Source organism: Haliotis cracherodii, unplaced genomic scaffold, assembly GCF_022045235.1.
Source record: "Haliotis cracherodii isolate W230 unplaced genomic scaffold, xgHalCrac1.p SCAF_31, whole genome shotgun sequence".
NCBI classification, from domain to species: Eukaryota; Metazoa; Mollusca; class Gastropoda; order Lepetellida; family Haliotidae; genus Haliotis; species Haliotis cracherodii.
Genome location: NW_027266288.1, coordinates 3,105,276 through 3,129,046, shown reverse-complemented (window position 1 = coordinate 3,129,046; position 23,771 = coordinate 3,105,276). Strand labels below are relative to the sequence as shown.

Below are 23,771 nucleotides of genomic sequence, written 5' to 3'. Positions count from 1 at the left end.
TGGAGAATGTAATGCAAAATGACATTGCCTGTTTGAGGCGAAGTGTCAACTTCTTAAGACAATCTTTGGAAGCAAGGGAGAAAAACATATCATCCCTTCGAAATGAACTTGAAAAAGAGAAAAAACCAAAATGCTCTGTGGGACGATATGGATTTAGATGTTGTTGATGATAACACAGCTAAGGAGGCTCCAGCTCCAGCTCCAGCTCCAGCTCCTTAGGACACTTCATCACCAGCTCGCTAGGACGCTCCAGCTCCCAAGGACACTTCAGCTCCAGCTCGCAACGACGCTCCAGCTCCTTAGGATGATGCATGAACATCATGCTACACTTATTGTGTCCATTACTTCACACCTTTTTCACATTTTAGTTTAGATTTACTTTTCTTGTACATGTTGACGGGAACATTTCTTTTTAGTGCACTATATATACTCCCTTTCTTAATAGTTTTTATTTTGCTACTACTTGTGCTTGATATTGTTTGCTGCGATTTGTTATGTCTGTTCTTTAATGTTTACCTTTGCTATCATCATTAGTGAATGGTACCTGAAACACCTTCACTCTAACTTTATACTATATATATGCCTTTACTTACATATCCATTTATGCACTGCCATTAACTGTATTATGTATGGTTATGTATTATATGTGAGCAGATACTGTTCCAAGTATCTCAAAAATCTCTTACATTCAATACCTGACAGCTCTTACAATGTATTTGATGTTTAAATTAATAAAGTGGTTCATCCACAGATAACAGAGGATGAGGACGAAGTTTGACAGTCCAGCAAAACGTGCTGCAAAGAAGAGGGAACAGCAGAGACAGAAACACCATAGCAAGGTATTTATCCATTTTATACAACAATACAATGTAGTGATAGTCCTCAAACTACACATAAGACTCATTTTGTTTCATTTTTCTCGTTACAGAAGCAGGCAGGTGATGCACCAAGCAGGTCCCCCACATCAAAGGAGAAAAACACAACAGAACATTATTGTGCTAATGATAAGGTACTCTTACAAATATTTTGTCAATATTTATATATTCAATTGAAATATAACACAGTTTGAAATATTACATTTCCCTGTTTAATGTCTTGATATGTTTTGAAAATCTTTCAAAACTTTGACAAAAATTTGTTTATTTTTGATAATGAAAATTGATTGTTGATTTATTCTTTATACTGTTAATGAAAATTAATTGTGGATTTATTCTTCATACTGTATACATGTATTTCCTTTTTCATTTACAGTCAGATGATGTACATGTACCCTACCAGAGCAGCACATATTTGAATAAGACATCCAACAATCCTACAACAGAAAATAGGGTAGGATTTGTTTGGGTTATGATTAAAAGTAAATTGTTCGCATGCTATATCAGAACTATATGCACTGTAAAATATTCATTTGAATATCTGTGACTGTTGCGTGTAGCAAATTCCTTTTTCAAACTATGTTTATTTATATTGTTTGTTTTATTTCAGAGTGCTGAAGGCAATGGTGCCCGTCAGAGTACTACAAGTGTAGAGTGTGTTATTCGTGGGACATGTCACCAAGGACATCCCAAGTATGTCTCTGCTGCAGGGAAACCGTGCACTTGTGCCAGTTTAGTGTTCATCTTGAACTTCATTCTGGATGGAAACTTGTAATCATGGAGGCCAACTGATATGGATAACATCATCTGCCATGCATCATATCTCTCTCTTGATATAGAAAGAACAGCTGACTGTTTAATGATCACTGAGCTACCATCAAATATTTCTAGACTTTGTACATATCTCTCTAGATGTATGCATGTTTTTATTGATAGTTGTATGAATGAATGACTGAAATTGTATTTCAGTGATGCATGTATATGCCGTGATTATATATGTTATTTACCATATTATAATTAATATTGTATCTGTATTTAGGGTCATGTGAGACGACTTGCAGAAGGCATGTTACACTCTCGTGTCACACACAGGGTATGTTTTGTATATAGTTTATCTATATAATGTGTTCATGTTGTGCATTCATTATGCATAATATGATTATGTAATGACTTAATGATTTCCTCAGATATGCGTTTAATAATGTGTAATTATATTGTCTTTGTATATGAAGGTACATCTGCACTAATTAGATATCGAGGCAGAAATATATTTGTGTATCTGCTGTAACAATGTAATGAGTTATTAAGAAGCAGATCGATACTTTACATTTAATTTGTTATTGTACATTTATTCTGAAACACGTGATATATTGTGATTTTAAATTGTTTCAGGAGTGTGTTCTTTATGCCTTGCTGAATATACTGAATTTTCTCTCAACCTCTTGGACTGTAAGCATTTGCGACAAAGGGTTACACATAAGGTCTACAACATATACAGTATAAAGAAACATTTTCCACATTTATACATCAGATGCGATAAGTGGTTCATTGATCAGGAGAGTGAGTGAACCTCCTTTCCATACACTGAAAGATGCCATAAGAAATATTTTTTATATGAAATTCCACACTCTTAGTGTTTTTTGTGAGAGATTCAAAGCCCTTGGACGTTCACTGGGCGTACCTAATGTTCCATTTGAATGTACACAAGTATCTGTCTATGCAAGGAATTCAAGAAATGAATCAGGAACTGTTTTTATTCCACAAGTAACTTTTTAAGAACTTCAGGCAAAATCTTTATCCTTACTCTTTGCAGGTAATGAAGGCTTGCAAAAATACTTTGCTCAAAAACCTTAGGAAAATCGTTCAAATAGCAAACATCAGAGAAAACAGAAATGCGAGAAAAAGAAAAATATCGATTAAAAGAACACATAACATCAACCAAGAAGAATATGACAGAAACTGAAATTACTGCTAATAATGAACGTGAAAAAGACCGTAAGCAAAGACAAACAAGAAGCCAACAATATAAAATGACAATACCAGAGAAAACAGAAATGCTAGAAAAAGATAAAAATCGAATAAAAGTACACAGAACATCAACCAAGAAGAATATGACTGAAAGTAAGGCTAATAATGCAAGAGAAAAGGACCGTGTTAAAAGATACAGACAGGAACAAAATGAAAGCTTAAGCCAATCAGAAAGAGCAATGAGAAGATGTACCGAGGCTAAGCTGAGAAAGACAAGCCGACAACAAGTACAAAGTAAACTACAAAATCAACCAGTTGAACCTGGACAACTCGATTATTTAACTCCTTCAGTAAAGCCATAAAATAGGGCCCTGTGCATCCATGTGTTTGTTGTTCACGGTTGCTTTACAAGAGGTCTGTTGTGAAATACAAGAAGGGACAATATTCAGTATCAAGAAACCTTAAGGACAAACTTCCAGATCAGACAGATGCTACTGAAGTACAGTATATATGCAAGTCATGTCATTGATCACAAAAAAAAAAATAAAACACCTCCAAAAGCAAACTGGAATGGATTACAACTGTCTCCAATTCCAAATGTAATGAAAGATCTATCACTTCTTGAATGTCACTTGATAAGCAAAATCCTGCCATTAATGAAGATAGTGTCCAAGCCAAGAGGAACTCAGCATGGCATTAAAGGTTCTGTTGTGCTAGTACCTGCAGACCTTAGCAAAATCACTACGGCACTTCCAAGGACATTTTATCTTCATCAGGATTGATAACATTGGCGTTGAAAAGAAGGTTATCAGATGCACATTCTGTTCATAGAAAATACATCAACCCAGAAAGGGTCAACATGGCTCTGCAGAACCTCCTTCAACACAATGCATTTTACCAAGATGTCACTGTAAATTTTATGTGGAAAGAGTTGTGCCAAGATCAAGATTCTGATACCTGGACAGCTGTTACATCAGATCCGAACCAAGACAATGATGTTCATTGTGAATCAGATGTAACTGACAGTGAGGATGATGTGGAAGCAGATAACCCATTTGCAGTGCAACTTGAAACAAATAATAAGCGGTCCTTAAACAACATTACCTGTATGACACCAACATTTGGACTAGATATCGTGACAAATGGGTTGTTGAACATTGCCCCAGGAGAGGGGAATAAGCCAGTTTCTGTTTCAAAGGAGCCAAACTGGGAGGGAATGGCATTTCCTGGACTTTTTCCTGATGGCAAAGGGACATTCAATAACCCATCAACTCCTCGTAGTGTACCAATCTCTGCAAAGAAGTATATTAATGCCCGTTTATTATCAAGTGATAGTAGATGTGCAGAGAGGACTGAATACATTTTCCAGTCCTTCCATTGGTTAGAAACCATGGCTCTGCAAAGTAACCTGAGTATAACTCAAAGAAAGAGAGCACACGAAACCATAACTGCTGGACAGTTCCGAGATCCGTCAAGACTACAGAGACTGATTTCAAACGATCAATTATTCGTGAACAAGAACATCTGTGGCACACCGCAATATTGGCATGCTTTACAATTGGACATGCTTGCCAAGGTAAGACAATTGGGCCCATACACTTTCTTCCTAACTGGATCATCTGCTGAATTCCACTGGACAGAAGTAATACAAGTGATTGCACAGCAATATGGACAATGTTTCACTGATGCAGAGGTCAATGAAATGTCTTGGCAGACAAAGAGATCATGGCTGCAACGGAATCCAGTGTCAGCTGCTCGACACATAGATTATATTTTTGAACAGCTCTGGAGAAAAATCATATTGAGTGGAAATCAGCCTGTTGGTCAAATTCTAAATTATGATCGTCGCATTGAAATGCAAGGTCTCGGAACAGCTCACTGGCATGCTGCAGTACATGTAAAAGATGCCCCAAGACTTGATGTTCAATCAGATGAAGAAGTTGCATCTTTCATTGATAAACACATCTGCTGTTCTTTTCCAGATGAAACTGTAGACCTTGAACTTCATGGGCTTGTCGAGTCCCGACAAACCCATCATCATACTTCAACCTGAAAGAAAAATAAAAAGAAACACTGCAGATTTGAATTTGCTAAGCCACCATCTGGCAAGACATTTATCGCTAGAACATCGATTTCTGATGAAGACAAACTTGGTGAAAACTTGGCAAGAGAAACTCTGATTAGGGTGATGAATGTCCTACAAACACAATTCTCTGGAACACTTCAAGATCTACTTGACAAAGCCGGAGTTACATTTGACCAGTACCAGTTTGCACTCAATAACAAATGCAAAAAGGTTTTTGTTATCATGAAGAGATTGCCGGATGACACTAATGTGAATAACTACAACAGAGTCATGCTTCCTGCCGTGAGAAGTAACATGGACATTCAGTTTATCACAGATGTATGGGCATGTATCGCTTATCTGTGTCTGAACTTATGAAGAAAGCCAGCAAAGAATCTAATTCAAAACCTGTCCATGAACAACTCTTCAGCATTGGTCAGATCTTCCTCAAATCTTGGGAAGTATCAACACACGAAGCTATAATACGTCTTCTTCCCCTCTGTCTACGAAAATCTGATCTGGATGTTTCCTACATTTCAACTGACCTCAAAGAAAACCGAACTCGTCTCATGAAACCAATATTTGTCATTTCTTCACTGCATGAGGATGATGAAGATCTCTTTGTTGCTTCTACACATGACAAATATGCTTCAAGACCATACATTCTGGAGGACATATGTTAAGCAGAATTTTCTACAACATATACAAACTGTCAGAGGAGGAATGAAGAAGAAGAAGAAACAGAACAACCTGAAATTGACATCAACCTGGCAAATGCAACCATCACTCCACAGAACAACTTAGGAAAACTGAGGAAAAGAAAAAGACCTTCTATACTAAGATATCACTTTGTGTCAAGAGAAAAAGACAGTGAGTGCTACTACCACAGATTTCTCCTCCTGTACTTCCCATGGCGTGAAGAGGAATCCCTCCGACACAGAGATGAAACATACGAGAGTCGCTTCAAAGAGGTTCAAGATACTATTTGTGACACCATCCAGAAATATGAGCCTTTCTCAGCTGAGGTGGAAGATGTTGTACAGTATTTGACCCAAATGAGGCCAATGAAGACATATGGAATGAGTTTTATGGAGAACATGAAAGAGATATTCTTGAGAACTCAGATATGCCAGATCCAAACTATGCTGCTCTTGACCCTGACAACATTGATCAACAACCTCAAGATCGATCACATGAACCGTATGAAACTGAAAGAAATATCTCTATGCTTCCAGACATTGATTTCTTCTCTCTGATTTCTACACTCAACCTGAAACAGAAGATTCTCTTCCAATTCATATATGAGTGGGCTGTGCACATTAAACATGAAACAACGTCAAGACCTTTTCTGAGCGGAGAAGGAGGGACTGGCAAGAGTCATTTAGTACATGCGGTCAGCCATTGTGTGACTAGAACATTAAGAGAGGCAGGTAGTGACCCTGACAAACCAACTGTACTGATTACAGCTCCTACAGGAAAGGCTGCAACGAACATAAATAGCACAACCTTACATAGTGCATTTCCGCTACCAATTAGAGACAATATTGCCAAAGAGTACAAGAAGCCATCTTCAGAGCGTTTAGCAAAACTTCACAACAGATATGATAATTTGAAAATGCTAATCATTGATGAGATTTCAATGGTGGGAGGGAGTACATTAGAGAATTTGTCTTCGGCTCTTCAAGACATTACAGAACAGAGGGTGCCCTTTGGTGGATTGTCACTTCTTGTGGTTGGAGATCTTCTACAGCTTAACCCAGTCGGAGATAGAGCAGTATTCAAATCATCAATTATCAAGCTCTATATGGCTTTTTGTGGAAAAGACATTTCAGTCTCCATGAGTTAAATGAAGTGATCAGGCAGAGAGTTGACCCTTTGTTCAGAGATGTTCTTTCAAGGGTTCGAACTGGATCAGTCACAGAAGAGGACATTAACATCTTTAAAACCTGTGAGTATACAACTGAACCTCCAGAAGATACCATTCGCTCATTTATCACCAACAAAAAGGCTGATGAGGCTGATGATTAGTCAAAGGACTTGATAACACAGTCAGATAACAGACAAGAAACATTCATGAATCTGGAAATCTTCCTGATAGGTTATCAGTCGCATTAGGGGCACAATTCATGCTCACCAAGAGTATAAACACAGCTGATATGCTTGTTAATGGAACAATTCGAACTGTCGTCAGGCTTGATATACCCCAGAGAGATCCGCTAAGTGGTGTCATCTATGTGCAGTTTGATAATGAACAGGCAGGAGCACAAGCTAGAAAAGGAAACCCTCCGAACCTTAAAGATGCAACTATGGTAGGGGACCTCTCAACCCAGAAACACACTCCAATTATGCAGGGCCTTGTCTATACTATGCTCAGTAGAGTCACATCTCGAGAAGGGCGTTATCTACGTGGTTTTGATCCAAAGAAGATTAAGGTCGACAAGGATGTGCTCGAAGAAATGGATAGACTAAGAGAAGAGAATTTGTTTAATTGGTTACCACCTATACTCAACATGCCCCAAGATGGTCTTTTTTTGGACACTTGAACATCAGAGGCTTCTACAGTCACTACATTCATCTCCTTAAAGAACTGTTTACCACGATCATGTCAGTGTTGTGTCTATCTGAAACTCACCTTCAACAGGAAATGATTCACAGGTACAATCAAATCCCATCTCATTCACTTATGAACCCTGTATCTGCACATGGTGTGTCAATGCTCATCGAAACAGAACTTACTTTCACTCATATTCACTGTGACACCTCTCTGGAACTGATTGCCACACATATCAATGACTCTACAAAGTCTGTTCTGGTTGTGTCAGTGTATAGACCCCCAGGTGCAATGAGAAACTTTCTCCATCTGCTGGAAGAAGCTCTTTGTTAACTTTCATGGAGAGATAATGTTACTGTTTTGAGTGGAGACTTCAATATGAACAATCATACTAAGTTGTGTAACATGCTGATGAAGTTTAATCTTCATCTTGTTCAAGGAACTCATAGAAGTACTCGCATTCAGGGAGGTCAGTTAGATCTGATATTCACAAACAGCACCTGTATGGAACCTACAGACCCAGTACCAGTATAGTTCACAGACCACTTTCTGGTGTGGGTGAAGATGTAACAGGTTGGTGTGCATGTATTTGTCATGGAGTATGATTATGGTTTTGTAACTAATTTGATGTTTGATGTGTCCTATGAAAAACAATAAGAGAATTCTGCCTTTCTTTTTTTTCTTTGTCATGTTGTTTGGGTTTTGGGGAATTTGATTTGCAGGAATTTGGGTAATTATTTCTAATGGTACGACACATTGTTCCATGGAGTTATCTAACACAGAAAATAATATTATTCAAAAGGAATAAAATATTTGGAAAAGAAACTTTCCATAGACAAGTGATGTTGTGGTTTGAGGAGAGACATGGGTTGGTACTGGATACAAATTGTTGAGAATATATAAAAGCAGAAAGTACTAGTTGACAACACAACATGAAAATGTGCTAGAGATCGTCAGTCACTGAAGGGAGATCACCATACTAGGGACCATGGGGACTCACAGTCCCTTTGCTTCCTGCATGGACCCTGGTAGGATTTTTATCACCCTGCAGTCACTGGCGACAGTTTACCAGGTAAAGCCTTAAATGACGAAAATACCACGTTTAAAAGTCTGGCATGCATAAAAAATACTTCGAATGATGTTGAACTTATATACCCTCTTTGGGGGACAATAATGTTATGTTATTCCAACCCCCCTCGAGGGTACAGCCACTAACAATCTAAGTTATAAATAAGCACTACCAATTTATAAAATAATACCCTAATTACATCATAATTTATGAAAAAGTTCTATTTCTTTTTAAAAGCATAATATTAAATGATAAATAACGTCATTGAAAGGGTCCTTAACTGCTTTAACTGAAATATTTATCCCTTGTTATGGAAAAATCAATACAGTCAAGCAGGACATGGCTGGAATTTTTTCATCACAAGTGATACCAAACGGAGGGGCCTCACCTATTAACAAATACTCATGTGTATATCTCGAAAAGCCAATACCACATCGTCGCATAATGACCTCTTCAAATCTGGACTGACAACCCAAGAAGGTGCGGCTAATAGTTGGAATGTAATAAATTTAAATTGCATCTACAAGCCCCACCATAGATGATGGAGCTGTAATCAAGTTTAGAACGAATAAGACTCTGTATAGTTGGAGGAGGGTTTTCTTATCACCTCCCCACTTAGAATTAGAGACAACTTTTAACAAATCTAGGGCCTTCAGACATTTATGTTTTAAGTATTTCATGTGGGTCAGAAAGGTCAAATGATGATCAAATATTATGCCTTCTTGTACAACTTTAATAGGAGTTTTATCTAATATTTTTTCTGGGTCTTTGTGAGGTTTATATTTTCTACAAAAATGAATACAGTTTGTTTTAGATTTTGAGAACTTAAATCCATTTTCTTAAGACCATTTATGAACAAAACAAAGCTGCAGTTGCCTTTTAATAGTATTCACGCTTCACAAGAAATGCTAAAATCATCCACAAACAGTGGTCCATCAATCGAATCACTTAAAACCATTGATATACTATTTATTTTTATACTAAATAAAGTGACAGACAAAAACTGCCTTGTCGGACACCCTGATCCTGATGATAATGAGGATTAAAAACTCGGATATGAATTGAGGAAAACGGCCTCGCAATCCAAAATCATGTAAATCTTTTAAAATATCATATCACCATGCAGTGCCATATGCTTTTTCGAGATTGAAAAACATAGACACTGTTTGTTGTTTATTTATTATTGCATTTTTAACAAATGATTCTAAGCGAACCAAATAATCGATGGTACTTCTGTTTTTCCTGAAACCGCATGGTATGTCAGTAATGAGATTGCTGCTCTCTAAGTAACAAATTAGTCGATTATTAATCATGCGTTCCATTGTTTTGCAAACGCAGCTTGTCAATGATATTGGTCGATAATTTAGAGGGTCTGTATGATCTCGCCCAGGTTTGGGTATTGGGATAACTACAGCATCACGGCGTGAAGGAGGAAACTTCCCAGAAAGTCAAAATTTGATAAAAAAAATGGTCAATGATGTTATTGAGGATGCTTCTGGTAAGTGTTTCAGGAGTTGATAATGAATGTTATCAGCTAATGTAGCAGTATCGTGAGCTTGTTCAAGGACTGTATGGAGTTCACGAATAGAGAAAAGTTCATTGTAATTTTCCCCGTTGTCTGATTAAAAATTAATAGCTTTCTTTTCTTGCTGTATTTGATTTTGGGGGGATCTTAGGGTCAGAGTTAGTAGAGGAAGAATGTTTGGCCAAAGTTTCACAAAGTTTTTTTTGCAATTTCAGCTTTATCAGTTATTAGTACATACCATTTTGGAGATGTTGGATGCTGGATTTGGAACCCTTACCTTTAATTTCTTAAATTCATTGAACAGATCAGAGCCTGTAATTTACAAAGTATGTACCGGGCTGTAAATATGTTTTGGAGGTATCATTAAAAAGGCATAAAGCATTGTTGGAAATAAAATCTTCTCGATCGCGACTCTTCCCCTTAGGGATGGTATAATCACAACCCCATAGTTGATTATGTCCATTCAAATCACCTATTATCAGACATGGCTTAGAAAGCGGGTCATATTGTGCTTCTAGATGATTTTGCTGAATAGATGAAGATGGAGGAATATAAAGAAAACACAAAGTAAAATCAATGTGAAATGTTATGTGGACAGCAACAGCTTGGAGGGGTGTAGCGAGAGATACAGGAATGTAGATGATACCTTGCCTCACTAAAACTGAAGAACCTCCAGTGGCCTTAACCCCTGGGAGTGAAAGGAAATTATAGGAATTATACTGCCTGATGTCGAGTTGGTCGGTATTCTGATGAGTACAAGTGCCTCCCGTTGCAGTTGGCACACCGGATCTCACTTGTACAGTCTGAATTCTCATGAGTTTCACTGCAACGGAAGCACCTTGCCTTCTTAGTTCAAGTTTTGGCACCATCACCAAATCTTTAACACTTGTAACATCGGAGTGGATTTGAAACATAGATCTCCATTCCGATGTTAAAGTAACATGCTCTTATGTACTTTTGAAGCGTTATGAGAGCAAAAGTGAAAAGGTAAGTTTGGACCAGCCGATTTATAGAAACAGGCAAATTCTAGCACCCGTCCAGGTAAAGTAAGGGTAGAAGTGGTGTCGTGAGCAAAAGGAACACCTGTTCCTGGCTCCAATGTCCTCAACCACCAGAATCCCATCCTCCACCGACACAGGGGCACAACTCACGGCAAACAGGTTGCCCAACTTGATCGCCTTTTACGACAAGCAATTGGGTGCTGTGGACACATGAGTGATTGACAAATCAATTATGACACAATGTCTTTGGCGAAACCGCATTATCAGTGGTTCATATTGGGGAAGGGAGGTCACTCTAATTTCAAATGGGAGCTATCTCCGTTGTTTTCGTATTTGCAAGAAATGGCGTCACCAACGCCGTACGTTGTTTGTCCAGCTATTAAATGCCCAGCTTATCTCTAAGGTAAAACGTATTCTTAATTAAATGTTTGAATGCATCCGTACATCTTCTAGGATTGGTTTAGTGCTGATAACCATTTTCTAAAATGTGGGCCCACATTTTTCCCGTCATCTATGGTGATCGAAATAAGTGGGCCCACATTTGTAATTCACCTAGCTGCGTTAGTTTGTTTCATTGGTTCTGATAATCAGTTCCTAAATGAGTGCAGACGTTTTTCCGTCAAATTGATTGCAACAGAAGGGACCACATTTATTCATCGCGAAATTGTACTTATATATTGTTCCCGTCATATATGGTAATATGGGCCCACATTTGTATATCGCCTTGATTTCGCAATACCATGTATATCTCCTAATTCGCTTAGGAACAGACCTTTTGAATAGTAGCTAAGCATTACTAACACTTGAACATTGATAGAAAAGGCACACGAACGTTGGGTCGGCCGAGAGATCTTCGAGCTGACCAGATCAACCATCTGATTGATGGGCTGCTGCTGAACGCGATACCTGGCAATCAGTTCTGTGTCTGTCAAAGTATCCAACACTTGAGCCCTATCCCTGAATATACGTTCTCACCAAATGTTTCTCCTGTACAATATTTATTTTATTCTCAATAGTGTTGCCATATCAGACGCTGACTTAGGATGTCGTAAGCTAGTTACAATTGCCCCTAACCTATCGGAGGTTAGGAGGTTGTTTACGATGGGGTGTAAAGTTAGGGTGTCTTTGTGAAATAGCACAAATATTTAAGGGGTGGAAAAGAACTTTCGTGAAAGTACCCAATAACTAGAAACAGATCTGCTACTGATCAGCTCCGTGGGAACACAGTTGAGCCTAGTCCCTCGTACCCTACAGCTTGGTACAGATCTGCTTGCATACCAACTCCGGAGGGAAACAGTTGAGCCTAGTCCATCGTACCCTACAGCTTGACACAGATCTGCTACAGATTAACTCCGTGGGGAAACAGGTAAACGTAGTCCCTAGTACCCAATAGCTTGTTACAGATCTGATACTGATTAACTCAGTGGGGACAAGGGTGAGTGTAGGCCCTCAGTACCCAATAGCCTGATACAGATCTGCTTGCATACCGACTCCGTTGGGACACAGTACCCTACACAGTCCGTTGTACCCTACGACTTGATACACATCTAAGGATTAACTCCGTGGGGACACAGGTGAGCGTAGTCCCTATATCCGTAGTTATATAACAGGTCCATGGTACCCAACATCTTGATACAGATCTGCTTTAAGATATGAGTACTATTTTGAAAATGTTGAGTGCCCAAATCGCAACATTAGCTGAGCGCACCATATTCGCGTCAGTTCTGCTTCAGAATCGTGCCAAGTTTGCGCCACTATCCTGTCAATTTATTTGTGCCAAAAACTCTAGCGCCATGTTCTATGTGTCGTTCTCCCAGTACTTTCCTTGTACCTTCGTATATCGTGACATTATTTCGCGATACAATGATGAAATATACTGCGACAAATGTTGGAATGCATTCTTTAGAAAAACATTGCAGTTCCAAACCTCAAAGCTGCACATCCACTAGAACTGTTTCTATCGATTGGAGCATATTAGTACACCGAGGAAGAGTATTTTTTGTTGAGACTTAAATGTTCACTGACACAAGTCACCATGTCTCTATTATTAACGTGTCGTTTTACATGTTCAATCTATCTCTGTAGGAGAATTACTGTAAGTCCCCATGGTCCCTAGTACGGTGGCCTAACTTTGGTTGCAGACGATCTGCAGCCCGTTTTTTTATAATGTATTGTTGAATCATAGGTTATTCTTTTAATTCTTCTCCACTTGTTTTACTTCTAAACTGTGATTGTTTAGGTATCATACTGTCCGTCCATGACAGGTTTTCATTCGTCTAGATTTAAGTATCATAAATATTCTCGTCACGATATGGCTGAAATATTGCCGATAAGATGTGAAATGTTAACTCACTCACTCTCCCCTCAGGCAAATACATCATGGGTGTTACGAGGTCACTCAATCTGTCCCAGATATATCACTATATCTCAAATGTTAATCTTGTGTCTTAATGTTTGAGGTGCAATATATTAATTATTATTCGAGGAAGCACGTCGAAAACAAGAAAGAAACTCAATTCAATATATTCATGTTAAAAGTTTAGATAACAAACGTTGCGTGATAATCTTATTGCTAAAGTATCGTTTATTGCCAGATCGTTAGCTTATTAGTTAGTAAGACACACATGATGGAACACCAAGTTACTCACATAATACAAATTATGCATTGTAATCGGGATCTAATTTGATTAATAAATATGAATATATAAAATATATCAATATATATTGTAAGTGCATGAATACTTTATGACATTAATACGTCGGTTTAACTATCTAATGCCTTTTAATAGATGCACACGTCATTTAAATAGCTAATTAAGTGTTACTAGTCTGTTAAGTTTTGTTTTGCTGTTTTGATTAATCAATTTTATTGACTATTAAGGTGAACGATATGTGCTACAAACGTCATAGTCATCGATCAATTTCACAGTGAGTGGAGAAAGCAATCTAATCTCTTGATAGAAAACAATATATAGAAAGCCCGGAACATAATAACTCTCAAATTAATAATGGAATCAGTGGGAAATGTTGATGCCTACTTCTCCATAAATGTCTCCATAACCATTTAACATCGCTGGTGCGATCAGTGGAAGAATCCATTTCAACTGAACAGGAAACTGTTGAGGAGTGTGGAGCAGTGCACATGTCCACGCTATCGTGCATTCGTCAATAGAAGTGCACAAGTCCACGCTATCGTGCATTCGTCAATAGCAATAATGATGATGATGTGTTAACGTTAATGGTGCGTTAACTGTTAAGAGCGACACATAAACTGTATTTGTTCACATAACTGTCCGACCTGCAAACTTGCCGCCCCTGTTATTGTAGTCGCCTGTGCGGACGATAAAGAAGATAGCCCCATGCCACGACAATGTACATGCTACAGACGGAGCAGTAGCTTTGAGACGATTACGCAGTAAGAACGTTTTACATTCCCTGCAAGGCTGGTATCAAAGATTCCAAGCCGCTTACACCATTTTGTTCAACAATGATACCTCGAGTGTATTGGTTCTGTTTTAGCATGCTGTGGATCTCAGTGTACATGATAGAGGAGATCAAGGATATGACTGTTTTTAGAAAATATGCCCAAGAAAAGCAGTGTCCTCACGACACCACTCTTGCTGAATTCGAGCCGTACGGAAGTTTGCAGTGTTTTACTAAATGCTTACAGCTTGCTAGTTGTAGTCATGTGAGATTTAACTCCAAGACGCTGACTTGCAGGCTTGGCAGAATATCAAAGAATGTGCCGGATGGTAAACCAAAGGATTCACAGAGTGACGAAGACTGGATTTGTTGGAAGAAAACAAGTTCAGTAAGTACACGTATGGTATTGTAATCTGAACCCAGAGAGACGCTTTCATTGATAGATATAATTGATTGGGATGATCAATGGTACCCTACTTTACCTGTGAAGATTAGGCCTAGTCTAGGCGATGATATCTGAAACGCTGAGATGCGCCCATTAGGCGTGCCAGAAGCCACTGACCACCAGTTGGGATCCCCCTGATTGTGTTTCTACCGTTTTTGAGCATCAGTCTCATGCTTGTTTGTTCAATGTCTTATGTTCAGTTTTATGTTGGTTTTAGTGACATGCCAGCACTGTTACGATGGTAGACTCTGGAAAAGGGCTTTACACAATGTACCCATTCGAGATAACGAAGAGTTATTATTAAGAAAATACCTTCAAATATGTTTAGAGTGCAGCTTCAGTTAAGTGTGATGCAAGTAAATAATCTTAATTGTTGAAAGAAGTATGCATTTGGTGCACGAAGTAAAGAACTTATCCACAGTGACAAACAAATATTCACAAGACTAAAGAAGAGTGATAACTTCTGCTGCCCAACAGTACATTTTTACATTAATGCATAGGGTTCTGGTGGTTGTGTCACAGACATGGACATAGGGTCAGTGGTCACTGGTCACTGGTTAACGTGTCACAACTCACTATATAATTGCGTTTTGCGTCAGGGACAAGTTTGACCGAACTTGATCCTTATGTCTGTCTGCACCAGATCCGAGCTCGTAGGTTACCCGTGAAGATCCAGGTTAGAATAGGTCCTATGCTTATCATAATATGTGAAGCGACTAACAGGATCGAGTTGTCGGGCTCGGTGCCTTGGTTAATGCATCGTATCGTAAAGCAACTGCATAGATGTCAATCACTGGATTGTCTGGCTAAGATTTAATTTCAGACCTCCGTCTTACGGCTGGAAGATTACTGAGTGCGGCGTTAAACAACTAAACAAACACAAATGTAGGTAACGTCTCCGACCTGCAGCACTTTGAGCATTCCTTCCATATGCATCTGACAGTTGATACACATATAATATAAATGTTGCTCCAAGTGGACGTTAACCTGTTCTCTCATTTCACAGGTTCCCTGTACCGAGCGTCAGCAACGTTGCAGATGTTTGCAGTCTCGAGGTGGTGAAACAAAGTGTGTTCAGAATGGTGTGTGCTAAATATGAATTTCTGGGCACAAAACGTTTGTTTATATATGCTTCGCGTGAATGTTTTACAAAAGGTATATTCTGGCTCGTTATTTAAGTAGACGTTATGTCACTAATTGATATGGTACAGATAAATCGATGACTTCAGATATTTAGAGGGTATTAACCTTGTATTTTTGCGTATCGTAAAGAAAATATGCTAGGAAAAAAATGAATCGTGATTTTTTGGCAAACATATTACATATTTGTTTAATCTAAAAGTCTTTCACCAAGACAACATGCATAGCTTTCCCTTCATGTCAATATTTGAGCAGTTCAAGTTCGTTCTACCAAGATTACCGAGAGCGTCACACACCTCTTGCCTTTGCTGTTTTATTAAGGTTACAACAATCAAGGCCTCAGTAAAGTGTCCACAAAGTTGTATCGTAGAATGGCGACGACATTTCCAAATTTGACGCATCAGTGACATGAATGATGTCTGATGCAATTCCCTATTTAGACTTGTACCATATGTTCCCGTGATTTTCAGTTGAACAATTCAACACTACAACTCTTACTCCATACGTTGTTCCATCGGGTTTACAACAGTTACCTTAGTCCTCAGTAAAGCTTCCAAAATGTTTTATTGTGCACATGAGGAGAACATTTTCAAATGTGACAATTTTTTACGTGTACCCTACCCTCCCGTGTTTTATGGTAGGTGAACAATTTTACTAGACATTTAATGCTCATGGAATGGGGTTCGTCACTATATATTGTAATAGGAAAAAGTACAGATTTTTTTATATTTATTTACAAATACTTCCACGTCACCTTGTGAGGATTCCGATTTGAATTAAATGTCAGCAGTAACCTATGCTAGTTTTGGGAGACAACATCGCGTTTCGAGTGGTCAAACTCTGTGACTTGGTTGACATCGTGTCATCAATTCCAAATGAGTGGATCGATGTTCATGATGTCAATTACTGGATTGTCTGGTCCAGACTCGATAATTTACAGAGCGCCGTCATATAGCTTGGATATTGCTAACTGCGGTGTTAATCAATCAATCAATCAGTTATAGTATTAATCACTTGGTTGTCTGATCCAGTCTTAATCAGTCACAGGCTGTTGTCATATATCTGGGTTAAACAACAAATGTACATTCCCTTGCATGTAGTTTGCCTATGATAAAAATACACCATTTAATCTGAAAGAAACGTACATGCTACTGAAATGTAATGTTACAATGATGAATATTGTTCTGTTCTTCGGTGTTACGTTTACCAGTACATATATATATATATTTTTCAGACCTACAAGGCAAATTACAAAGGAAAGACAGAATGTCGACACAACGCTATACTCAAGTACTCAACATAACATCAGAAGGTAATTTGTTGCAGCTTGAACCCAAAGAAAATCAAGTGAAAAAACTGAACTATTTTGATGCATGTTACGAGTTTGAATATCACAAATTTCCGAAGATGATGAGTGGAAAGTTGGTTTAGTTGATTGGTTTGTAGTTTTACGCCGCACTCCAGCTATGCGTCAATGAGACATTGTTCCAACTCCTGAACGGTGGTTCAGGCAATGGTTAGTTTTCTCAACTGTCGGTCGAGATGGTCCCATATGTGTTCAATTGGGTTCATGTCTGGGGAATGTGCAGGCCTGGGTAAGACATGAGTGTTGACGATATTCAGAAAGTTGGATGTAATCCTTGCAGTATGTGGCGAAGAATTAACATCCTGAAAAAGAACACCACATGGCTGTTGATGAATAAATGGCTGCACAAGTGGTTGTACAGGTTCGTCCCTTTATTGCTTGGCAGTCAGGTTTCCCCGAGTAACAACCACCATCGTTGTCAGATCACCGCACATGCCAGCCCAGATCACAACGCTACCGCCTCCATATGCTCGAACATGTTGGACACATATTTTCGTTCACCCTGTCGTCTGCATATACGAGCCCTACCATCATTTTTGTACAGACAAAATCGGCTTTCATCAGAAAACATACGATGTGCAGTATGGTCGACAAGCTCGAATTCCATATTTCCTAAATCGTTGGTATACAGTCTGTAGGCTGACTCAATGTCCAAGTGCTGTCGCTGCCATTGACATCGCTGTGGTTTCCTAAATGAGTTGCCTAGATGTGGGGGTCTTAGTCATTGTCATACATGTAGTCACGGGTGGTTGACCTCTGCGTGGCCTGTCCAATGTCCGACCAGACTGTCGTAAACGTTGCATTAAATTGCTGATGGTAACACGGACCGGCGGCGTCTTCTGGCAAAGTTGGCGTTGGAGGCGCGTTGTTGAGACATTCACATCGCCCTCTCTCTCTAATTTGCTTGTTAAACGGGGCATAATGATGTGTGCTTTTTGTAACTGTATTCGTAACGAGTCGCCTAAGCCGTTTCATACAGACAGTTTGCATGTGCATTTCATGTTACATCACCAAACCTCATTTCTGGCAAATTCACGTATATTTCACAAATTAAGAATAAAATTCGCTTTTATCGATCGAATACGTTTGGTTTGGCAGTAAGGACATGTTTAAGTAAAATGTCGTGAAACATTTATATTTTATAAGAAAATATATATGTATATTCTCTATTATTTCGTCATGGTAGAATGGGTAGCAGTAAGTTTGCTTTGAATTATCAACCAATAATCAGAGCTACAAAGGAGGATACATAGCATATGTGTGTGCTTCTTAAATACCGTGTTTTACAGGAATTCGAATTATTATTTCATTAAATGTCTCTTTAAATTTGGAAAACTATTGTATTTCGAATTTCTATTTTCATCACGGCGTGGATCAGGTCTTAGGCGACTACCAACGAGCACTGGTTCGGTACTGACAAAGCCAGCAGACCTAGAAAACTAATCGGCCTGAATGTCACGTTAGTACCTGGCAAATCTCAGGGATTGATACACTGGATAGCTAATTGTGCGACCCAAGATGACAATCGTGACCACCCTCCCCAAACGTGACCACCGACATATTTACCTCCACCCACCCAATCCAGCTTAAACCTGACTCTGATCTTACCCCTGTTAGAAAAACAATTTGACAGTGTTACTGCGTGTTCCTATAGGTTTTGACAACATTAAACATATTACATTACAGATTTGAAAGACAATTGGATCACAAAAGAATTTCAACGACGACGTGCCTACGATATTCTATCGTTGACTTGGAGCCCTTCATTTGCTCATGATTTCTACAGTCTGAGTCAAACTGGGACAAAAAGCTTCATTGAACTTTTCAGGCTGAAAGGAAATTCCCTGATGAAACAGGCTAAATGGGCTAACATCTTTATTGGTCAAGAAAGTGTTAATTGGGTCATTATTGACACAGGGATGTGCTGGACAAATGATGATATGTCCTGCATACATGTATTTGGAAAGCCACCGGATGTGTTGACATTTGTGGTATATTTGCATTCTTACCGGGAAGACAAGATTTCACATCATCTTGAATTGGAAAGGAAAGTGGAAATAAGAACGTATGTATAATTGCAGTCTTGCTTATTTTAATTGTCGATACACAGACAGCACTGGAAAAAGCACATCCAGTTTAACTCTATAACGTAATTGTTCACTAATTCTAATGAATGCCCTTGGAGAATATGTAGCTACATGAAACTTGTTAAGGACAAATTACATTATGTCTTGTACAAAATTACTCATCCGCTCAAGATTAAGACTTACTCAATGGGCTCAAACGAATAAAATAACGTGTGAATGAGCGAATCCTTGACCAAACCAGCTCCCATGTAGTGTGGAATGACAGCTCAGGTGAAGGTATGGCATATGTATATTTAGTCCTCTGGTAAAGTCAAAGTGGAGCGCCAAGCATTGACAGCACAAGATTCACTATCATCTTATCTTTTATTCTAGTCCAAATCCACTTTTAAATCCGCATGTAAAGTTAATGGGAACAGTTAAAATGGACATTACAATGACATGAGTGCTTAAGAAACACCTATAGCCATGGCCATTACATCTAATATGTTTAAAGCCTTGATCTTGGAATTGGACTACTTCAGAAACTGAAAGATATATGGCACTGAACGTGGTGATCATTGATATAATTACATCTCTATGTTCAAATGTGTTTTTACTGTATTAACAAACGTTCAACTTGAAAATGTCCACTTGGTGTCCAGCAAGAAAGGACAACCTATCATTTTCACAATGTGTGAGATATTTTGTGCCTCTGAATTTCAAAAAGCAAATATTTCTTTTCCTTGATTTTGGTTCAATAATACAAAAACAACATGTTTTCGAGTTAAGGTAGAGAGTTTGCAACCTTAATGAATCCTAATATTGCTTTTGTGGACTTTTGAAAACGAAAAATGCAAATTACAAGTCACTACTTTTACTTGTTGTAAAGGAAGGATTTTTTTAAATTGTTATTTGAACTGGGCTTTTTAGTGTTAATATCATTTTCTGTGAAAAGTTATACACAGAAAACTCAAAAGAAACCAAATTCAAGAAAATATAAAAAAAATCATGGTAAGTTTTGGTTTATCATTTACATTTTGATAAAATTTTAAGCTATGACACAAGTCTTCTTGTACTAAAACATTGTTTGTTCTGGCGGATTTCTGTCAAAACATACAATTACATGCTTATTTATTAGACAATAACAGATAAAACATAAAACAAAAGGAAGATAATTAATATTTACTATAATTTAGGCCGATAATAGTATTGACATTACTTGTAATGGTTGTGACAAGCATAACAGTGGTGACTTTTGGATGAAACATGAAATTTGATATGACTTCAACATTCCATCTTTCAACGCAAAAAATGATGTTATCAAACACAAACACATCATATAAAGTGAATAAGCTTTAATTTGAATGAAAACAGCCTGTCTAACATGTTGGTTTTACAACGAAAAACACTTTCAAAACACTGTTGTAGAAAAATCCTGAGACATGGGTAACTCACAAAACAACATAAACATCATTGACATGTGATTTTCCATCTCCCCCTTCATCCAGAGCTGAAGATATTTCTTGAACATCCTGCATCATGGATTGACCAAGATTCACTGTTGTTGTAGGTACTTCCAAACTGTCCAGAGGTGAAGATGTCTTTTGAACATCCTGCATCACAGATTGACTGGGATTCACTGTTGTCATACGTAGGTTCTTCCAAACTGTCCATAGGGGAAGATGTCTTTTGGACATCCTGCATCATGGATTGACCGGGATTCACTGTTGTCATACGCAGGTTCTTCCAAACTGTCCAGAGGTGAAGATGTCTTTTGAACATCCTGCATCACGGATTGACTGGGATTCACTGTTGTCATAGATGCCTCCAAACTGTCCAGAGGAGAAGATGTCTTTTGAACACCCTGCATCATGGATTGACTGAGATTCACTGTTGACATGGGTGCCTCAAAACTGTCCAGAGGTGAAGATGTCTTTTGGACATCCTGCATCATGGATTGACCGGGATTCACTGTTGTCATACGCAGGTTCTTCCAAACTGTCCAGAGGTGAAGATGTCTTTTGAACATCCTGCATCACGGATTGACTGGGATTCACTGTTGTCATAGATGCCTCCAAACTGTCCAGAGGAGAAGATGTCTTTTGAACACCCTGCATCATGGATTGACTGAGATTCACTGTTGACATGGGTGCCTCAAAACTGTCCAGAGGTGAAGATGTCTCTTGAACATCCTGCATCATGGATTGACTGGGATTCACTGTTGTCATAGGCGCTTCCAAACTGTCCAGAGGTGAAGCTGTCTTTTGAACATCCTGCATCATGGATTGACCGGGATTCACTGGTGTCTTCAAACTGTCCAGAGGTGAAGATGTTTTTTGAACATCCTGCATCACGGATTGACCGGGATTCACTGGTGTCATAGGTGGTTCCAAACTTTCCGGAGGTAAAGATGTCTCTTCAACATCCCACATCATGGATTTGTTAGAATTCACTGGATTCACTGTTGTCATAGGTGCTTCCAAACTGTCCAGAGGTAAAAATTTCTTTTGATCATCCTGCATCATGGATTGACTAGGATTCACTGTTGATATATGCAGGTGCTTCCAAACTGTCCAGAGGTAAAGATGTCTTTTGAATATCCTACATCATGGACTGACCAAGATTCACTGGTGTCATAGGTGTTTCCAAATTGACTCTAACCACTTGTGTCATAGGTGCAAAACTATTCAGAGATGAATATGCTTCTGGAGTGCCATCTCTTCTTTTGCCTGTAGCGCCTTTGGCGTTCACACCGCATTCAAATCTATCTTTGATTCTTTGCACTGAAAAAGCCAAATATATGATTGAAAATATTTCACAACCCTAGTCACTATAGTTGCAAAAACATGTGTTAACTGAATGGAGAAATTATGTTAACAATAATATCAAAAAAAATTGCAAGGAAAACATAATCAATAGTCAAAGACGTCAAACGGAATAAATTGGGTTTGTACATACATTATCACTAACCTTACAGTACTCTGTCACTATTGAAAACATAAACCTATTTGTAACCAGTTAGTCAAAACCCTTATATCCCTCTGTCACCACTGTTACAGAACCACTTAATTCATTATATTGGAGAAAATATGTCTAACAATATTTTAGTTCAAGTCAGTTTCGTAAAATAGATATGTTTTAAACACATATTAAAAATAAAAAACACTAACATACTGTAAAATCCCAAGTCACTACTCTAACAATTCAGTGTCATCACTGTTACAACATATGCACTTCGAGTAAAGCTATTGGTAATTCAAAGAAATCGGTTTCAGTTTTTGTGAAACAGTTCTTAATGAGAAATGCACCTTGAAAGTAATTCTCTGCAAATGTAAAACTTCATCTCCAAAACCATTTTCTTACAACTTTAAATCAGTTGTCCCTTCTCTTACATTTTGTGTCCCCACTGTTACAAAGCAACTAAGATTAGAACAATTATGTCAATCAGTTCAAACAAATCTGTCAAGCAATGTCAAGCTTACATATAATATTGTTTCAAAACAGCTATGGAATAAGCTAACATTTTTATCAATGGACAAAATTTGTTACAATCGCTAAATCTCTGTCACTACTGTTACAATTAAGTGTCCCAACTGTTACAAGTATTTAAAATACTCATTACTGTTGCAATCACACACGTAAGTTTGGTAATTTTGAAAATAAATTCATGAAACGTAATTGAAACAACATATATTAGTTTCAGTGGTGATGTGAGTAACGCAGAATCTGTATTGAGATCCATTTCAGTTACAACTGTTACCATCCTACGTCACAACTGTAACATATACTTGCCGTATTGTCTGTTTTCTGGCCATGCATGTGCATTTTTTAAAACTTTCAAGCAAATTCATTGAGTTCATTATAATTATTATGCGTACAAACAGCCATGAATTATTCTTGCAATTTTCCTACAGAATACTAGTTCAACTGACGATATGTCCTCACTGTAAAATTTCTGTCCCAAATGTTACATCATAACACACATGACACTGTTACAGTAGTGAACCATAGCATTAGTGACAAATCACTTAACTTTCATTTCTAAAATAATGATTGGTCCCTTAGGATCAAATGGCACATGCTTCCCAAACTTCATGTCCGTTATTCAGTTATGGCCTGATGAGACTCGTACGTGGTACGAGTTGAAAGGGCTAGCCTATTAAAACTGTGTTCAATCTTACTCCACTTATTTAATTATTACTATATTGTGCCTGAGAGTTGGAATTTTTCTGTGTATATACATATAAATATGTTTCCCAAATTTCATGTCTGTTATT

General features: G+C 38.1%; 1 long non-coding RNA gene and 1 pseudogene across 1 annotated transcript; one reads left to right on the top strand and one right to left on the bottom strand.

The window, feature by feature from the left end:
• Window positions 1–752: 752 nt before the first annotated feature.
• Window positions 753–1,321, top strand: LOC139477170 (uncharacterized). The gene is made up of 3 exons (XR_011654143.1): window positions 753–839; window positions 929–1,009; window positions 1,252–1,321. It is a non-coding gene; the product is annotated as an uncharacterized lncRNA (long non-coding RNA).
• Window positions 1,322–20,945: 19,624 nt separating this feature from the next.
• LOC139477092 (rho family-interacting cell polarization regulator 1-like) lies at window positions 20,946–23,503 on the bottom strand (annotated as a pseudogene).
• Window positions 23,504–23,771: the final 268 nt, after the last annotated feature.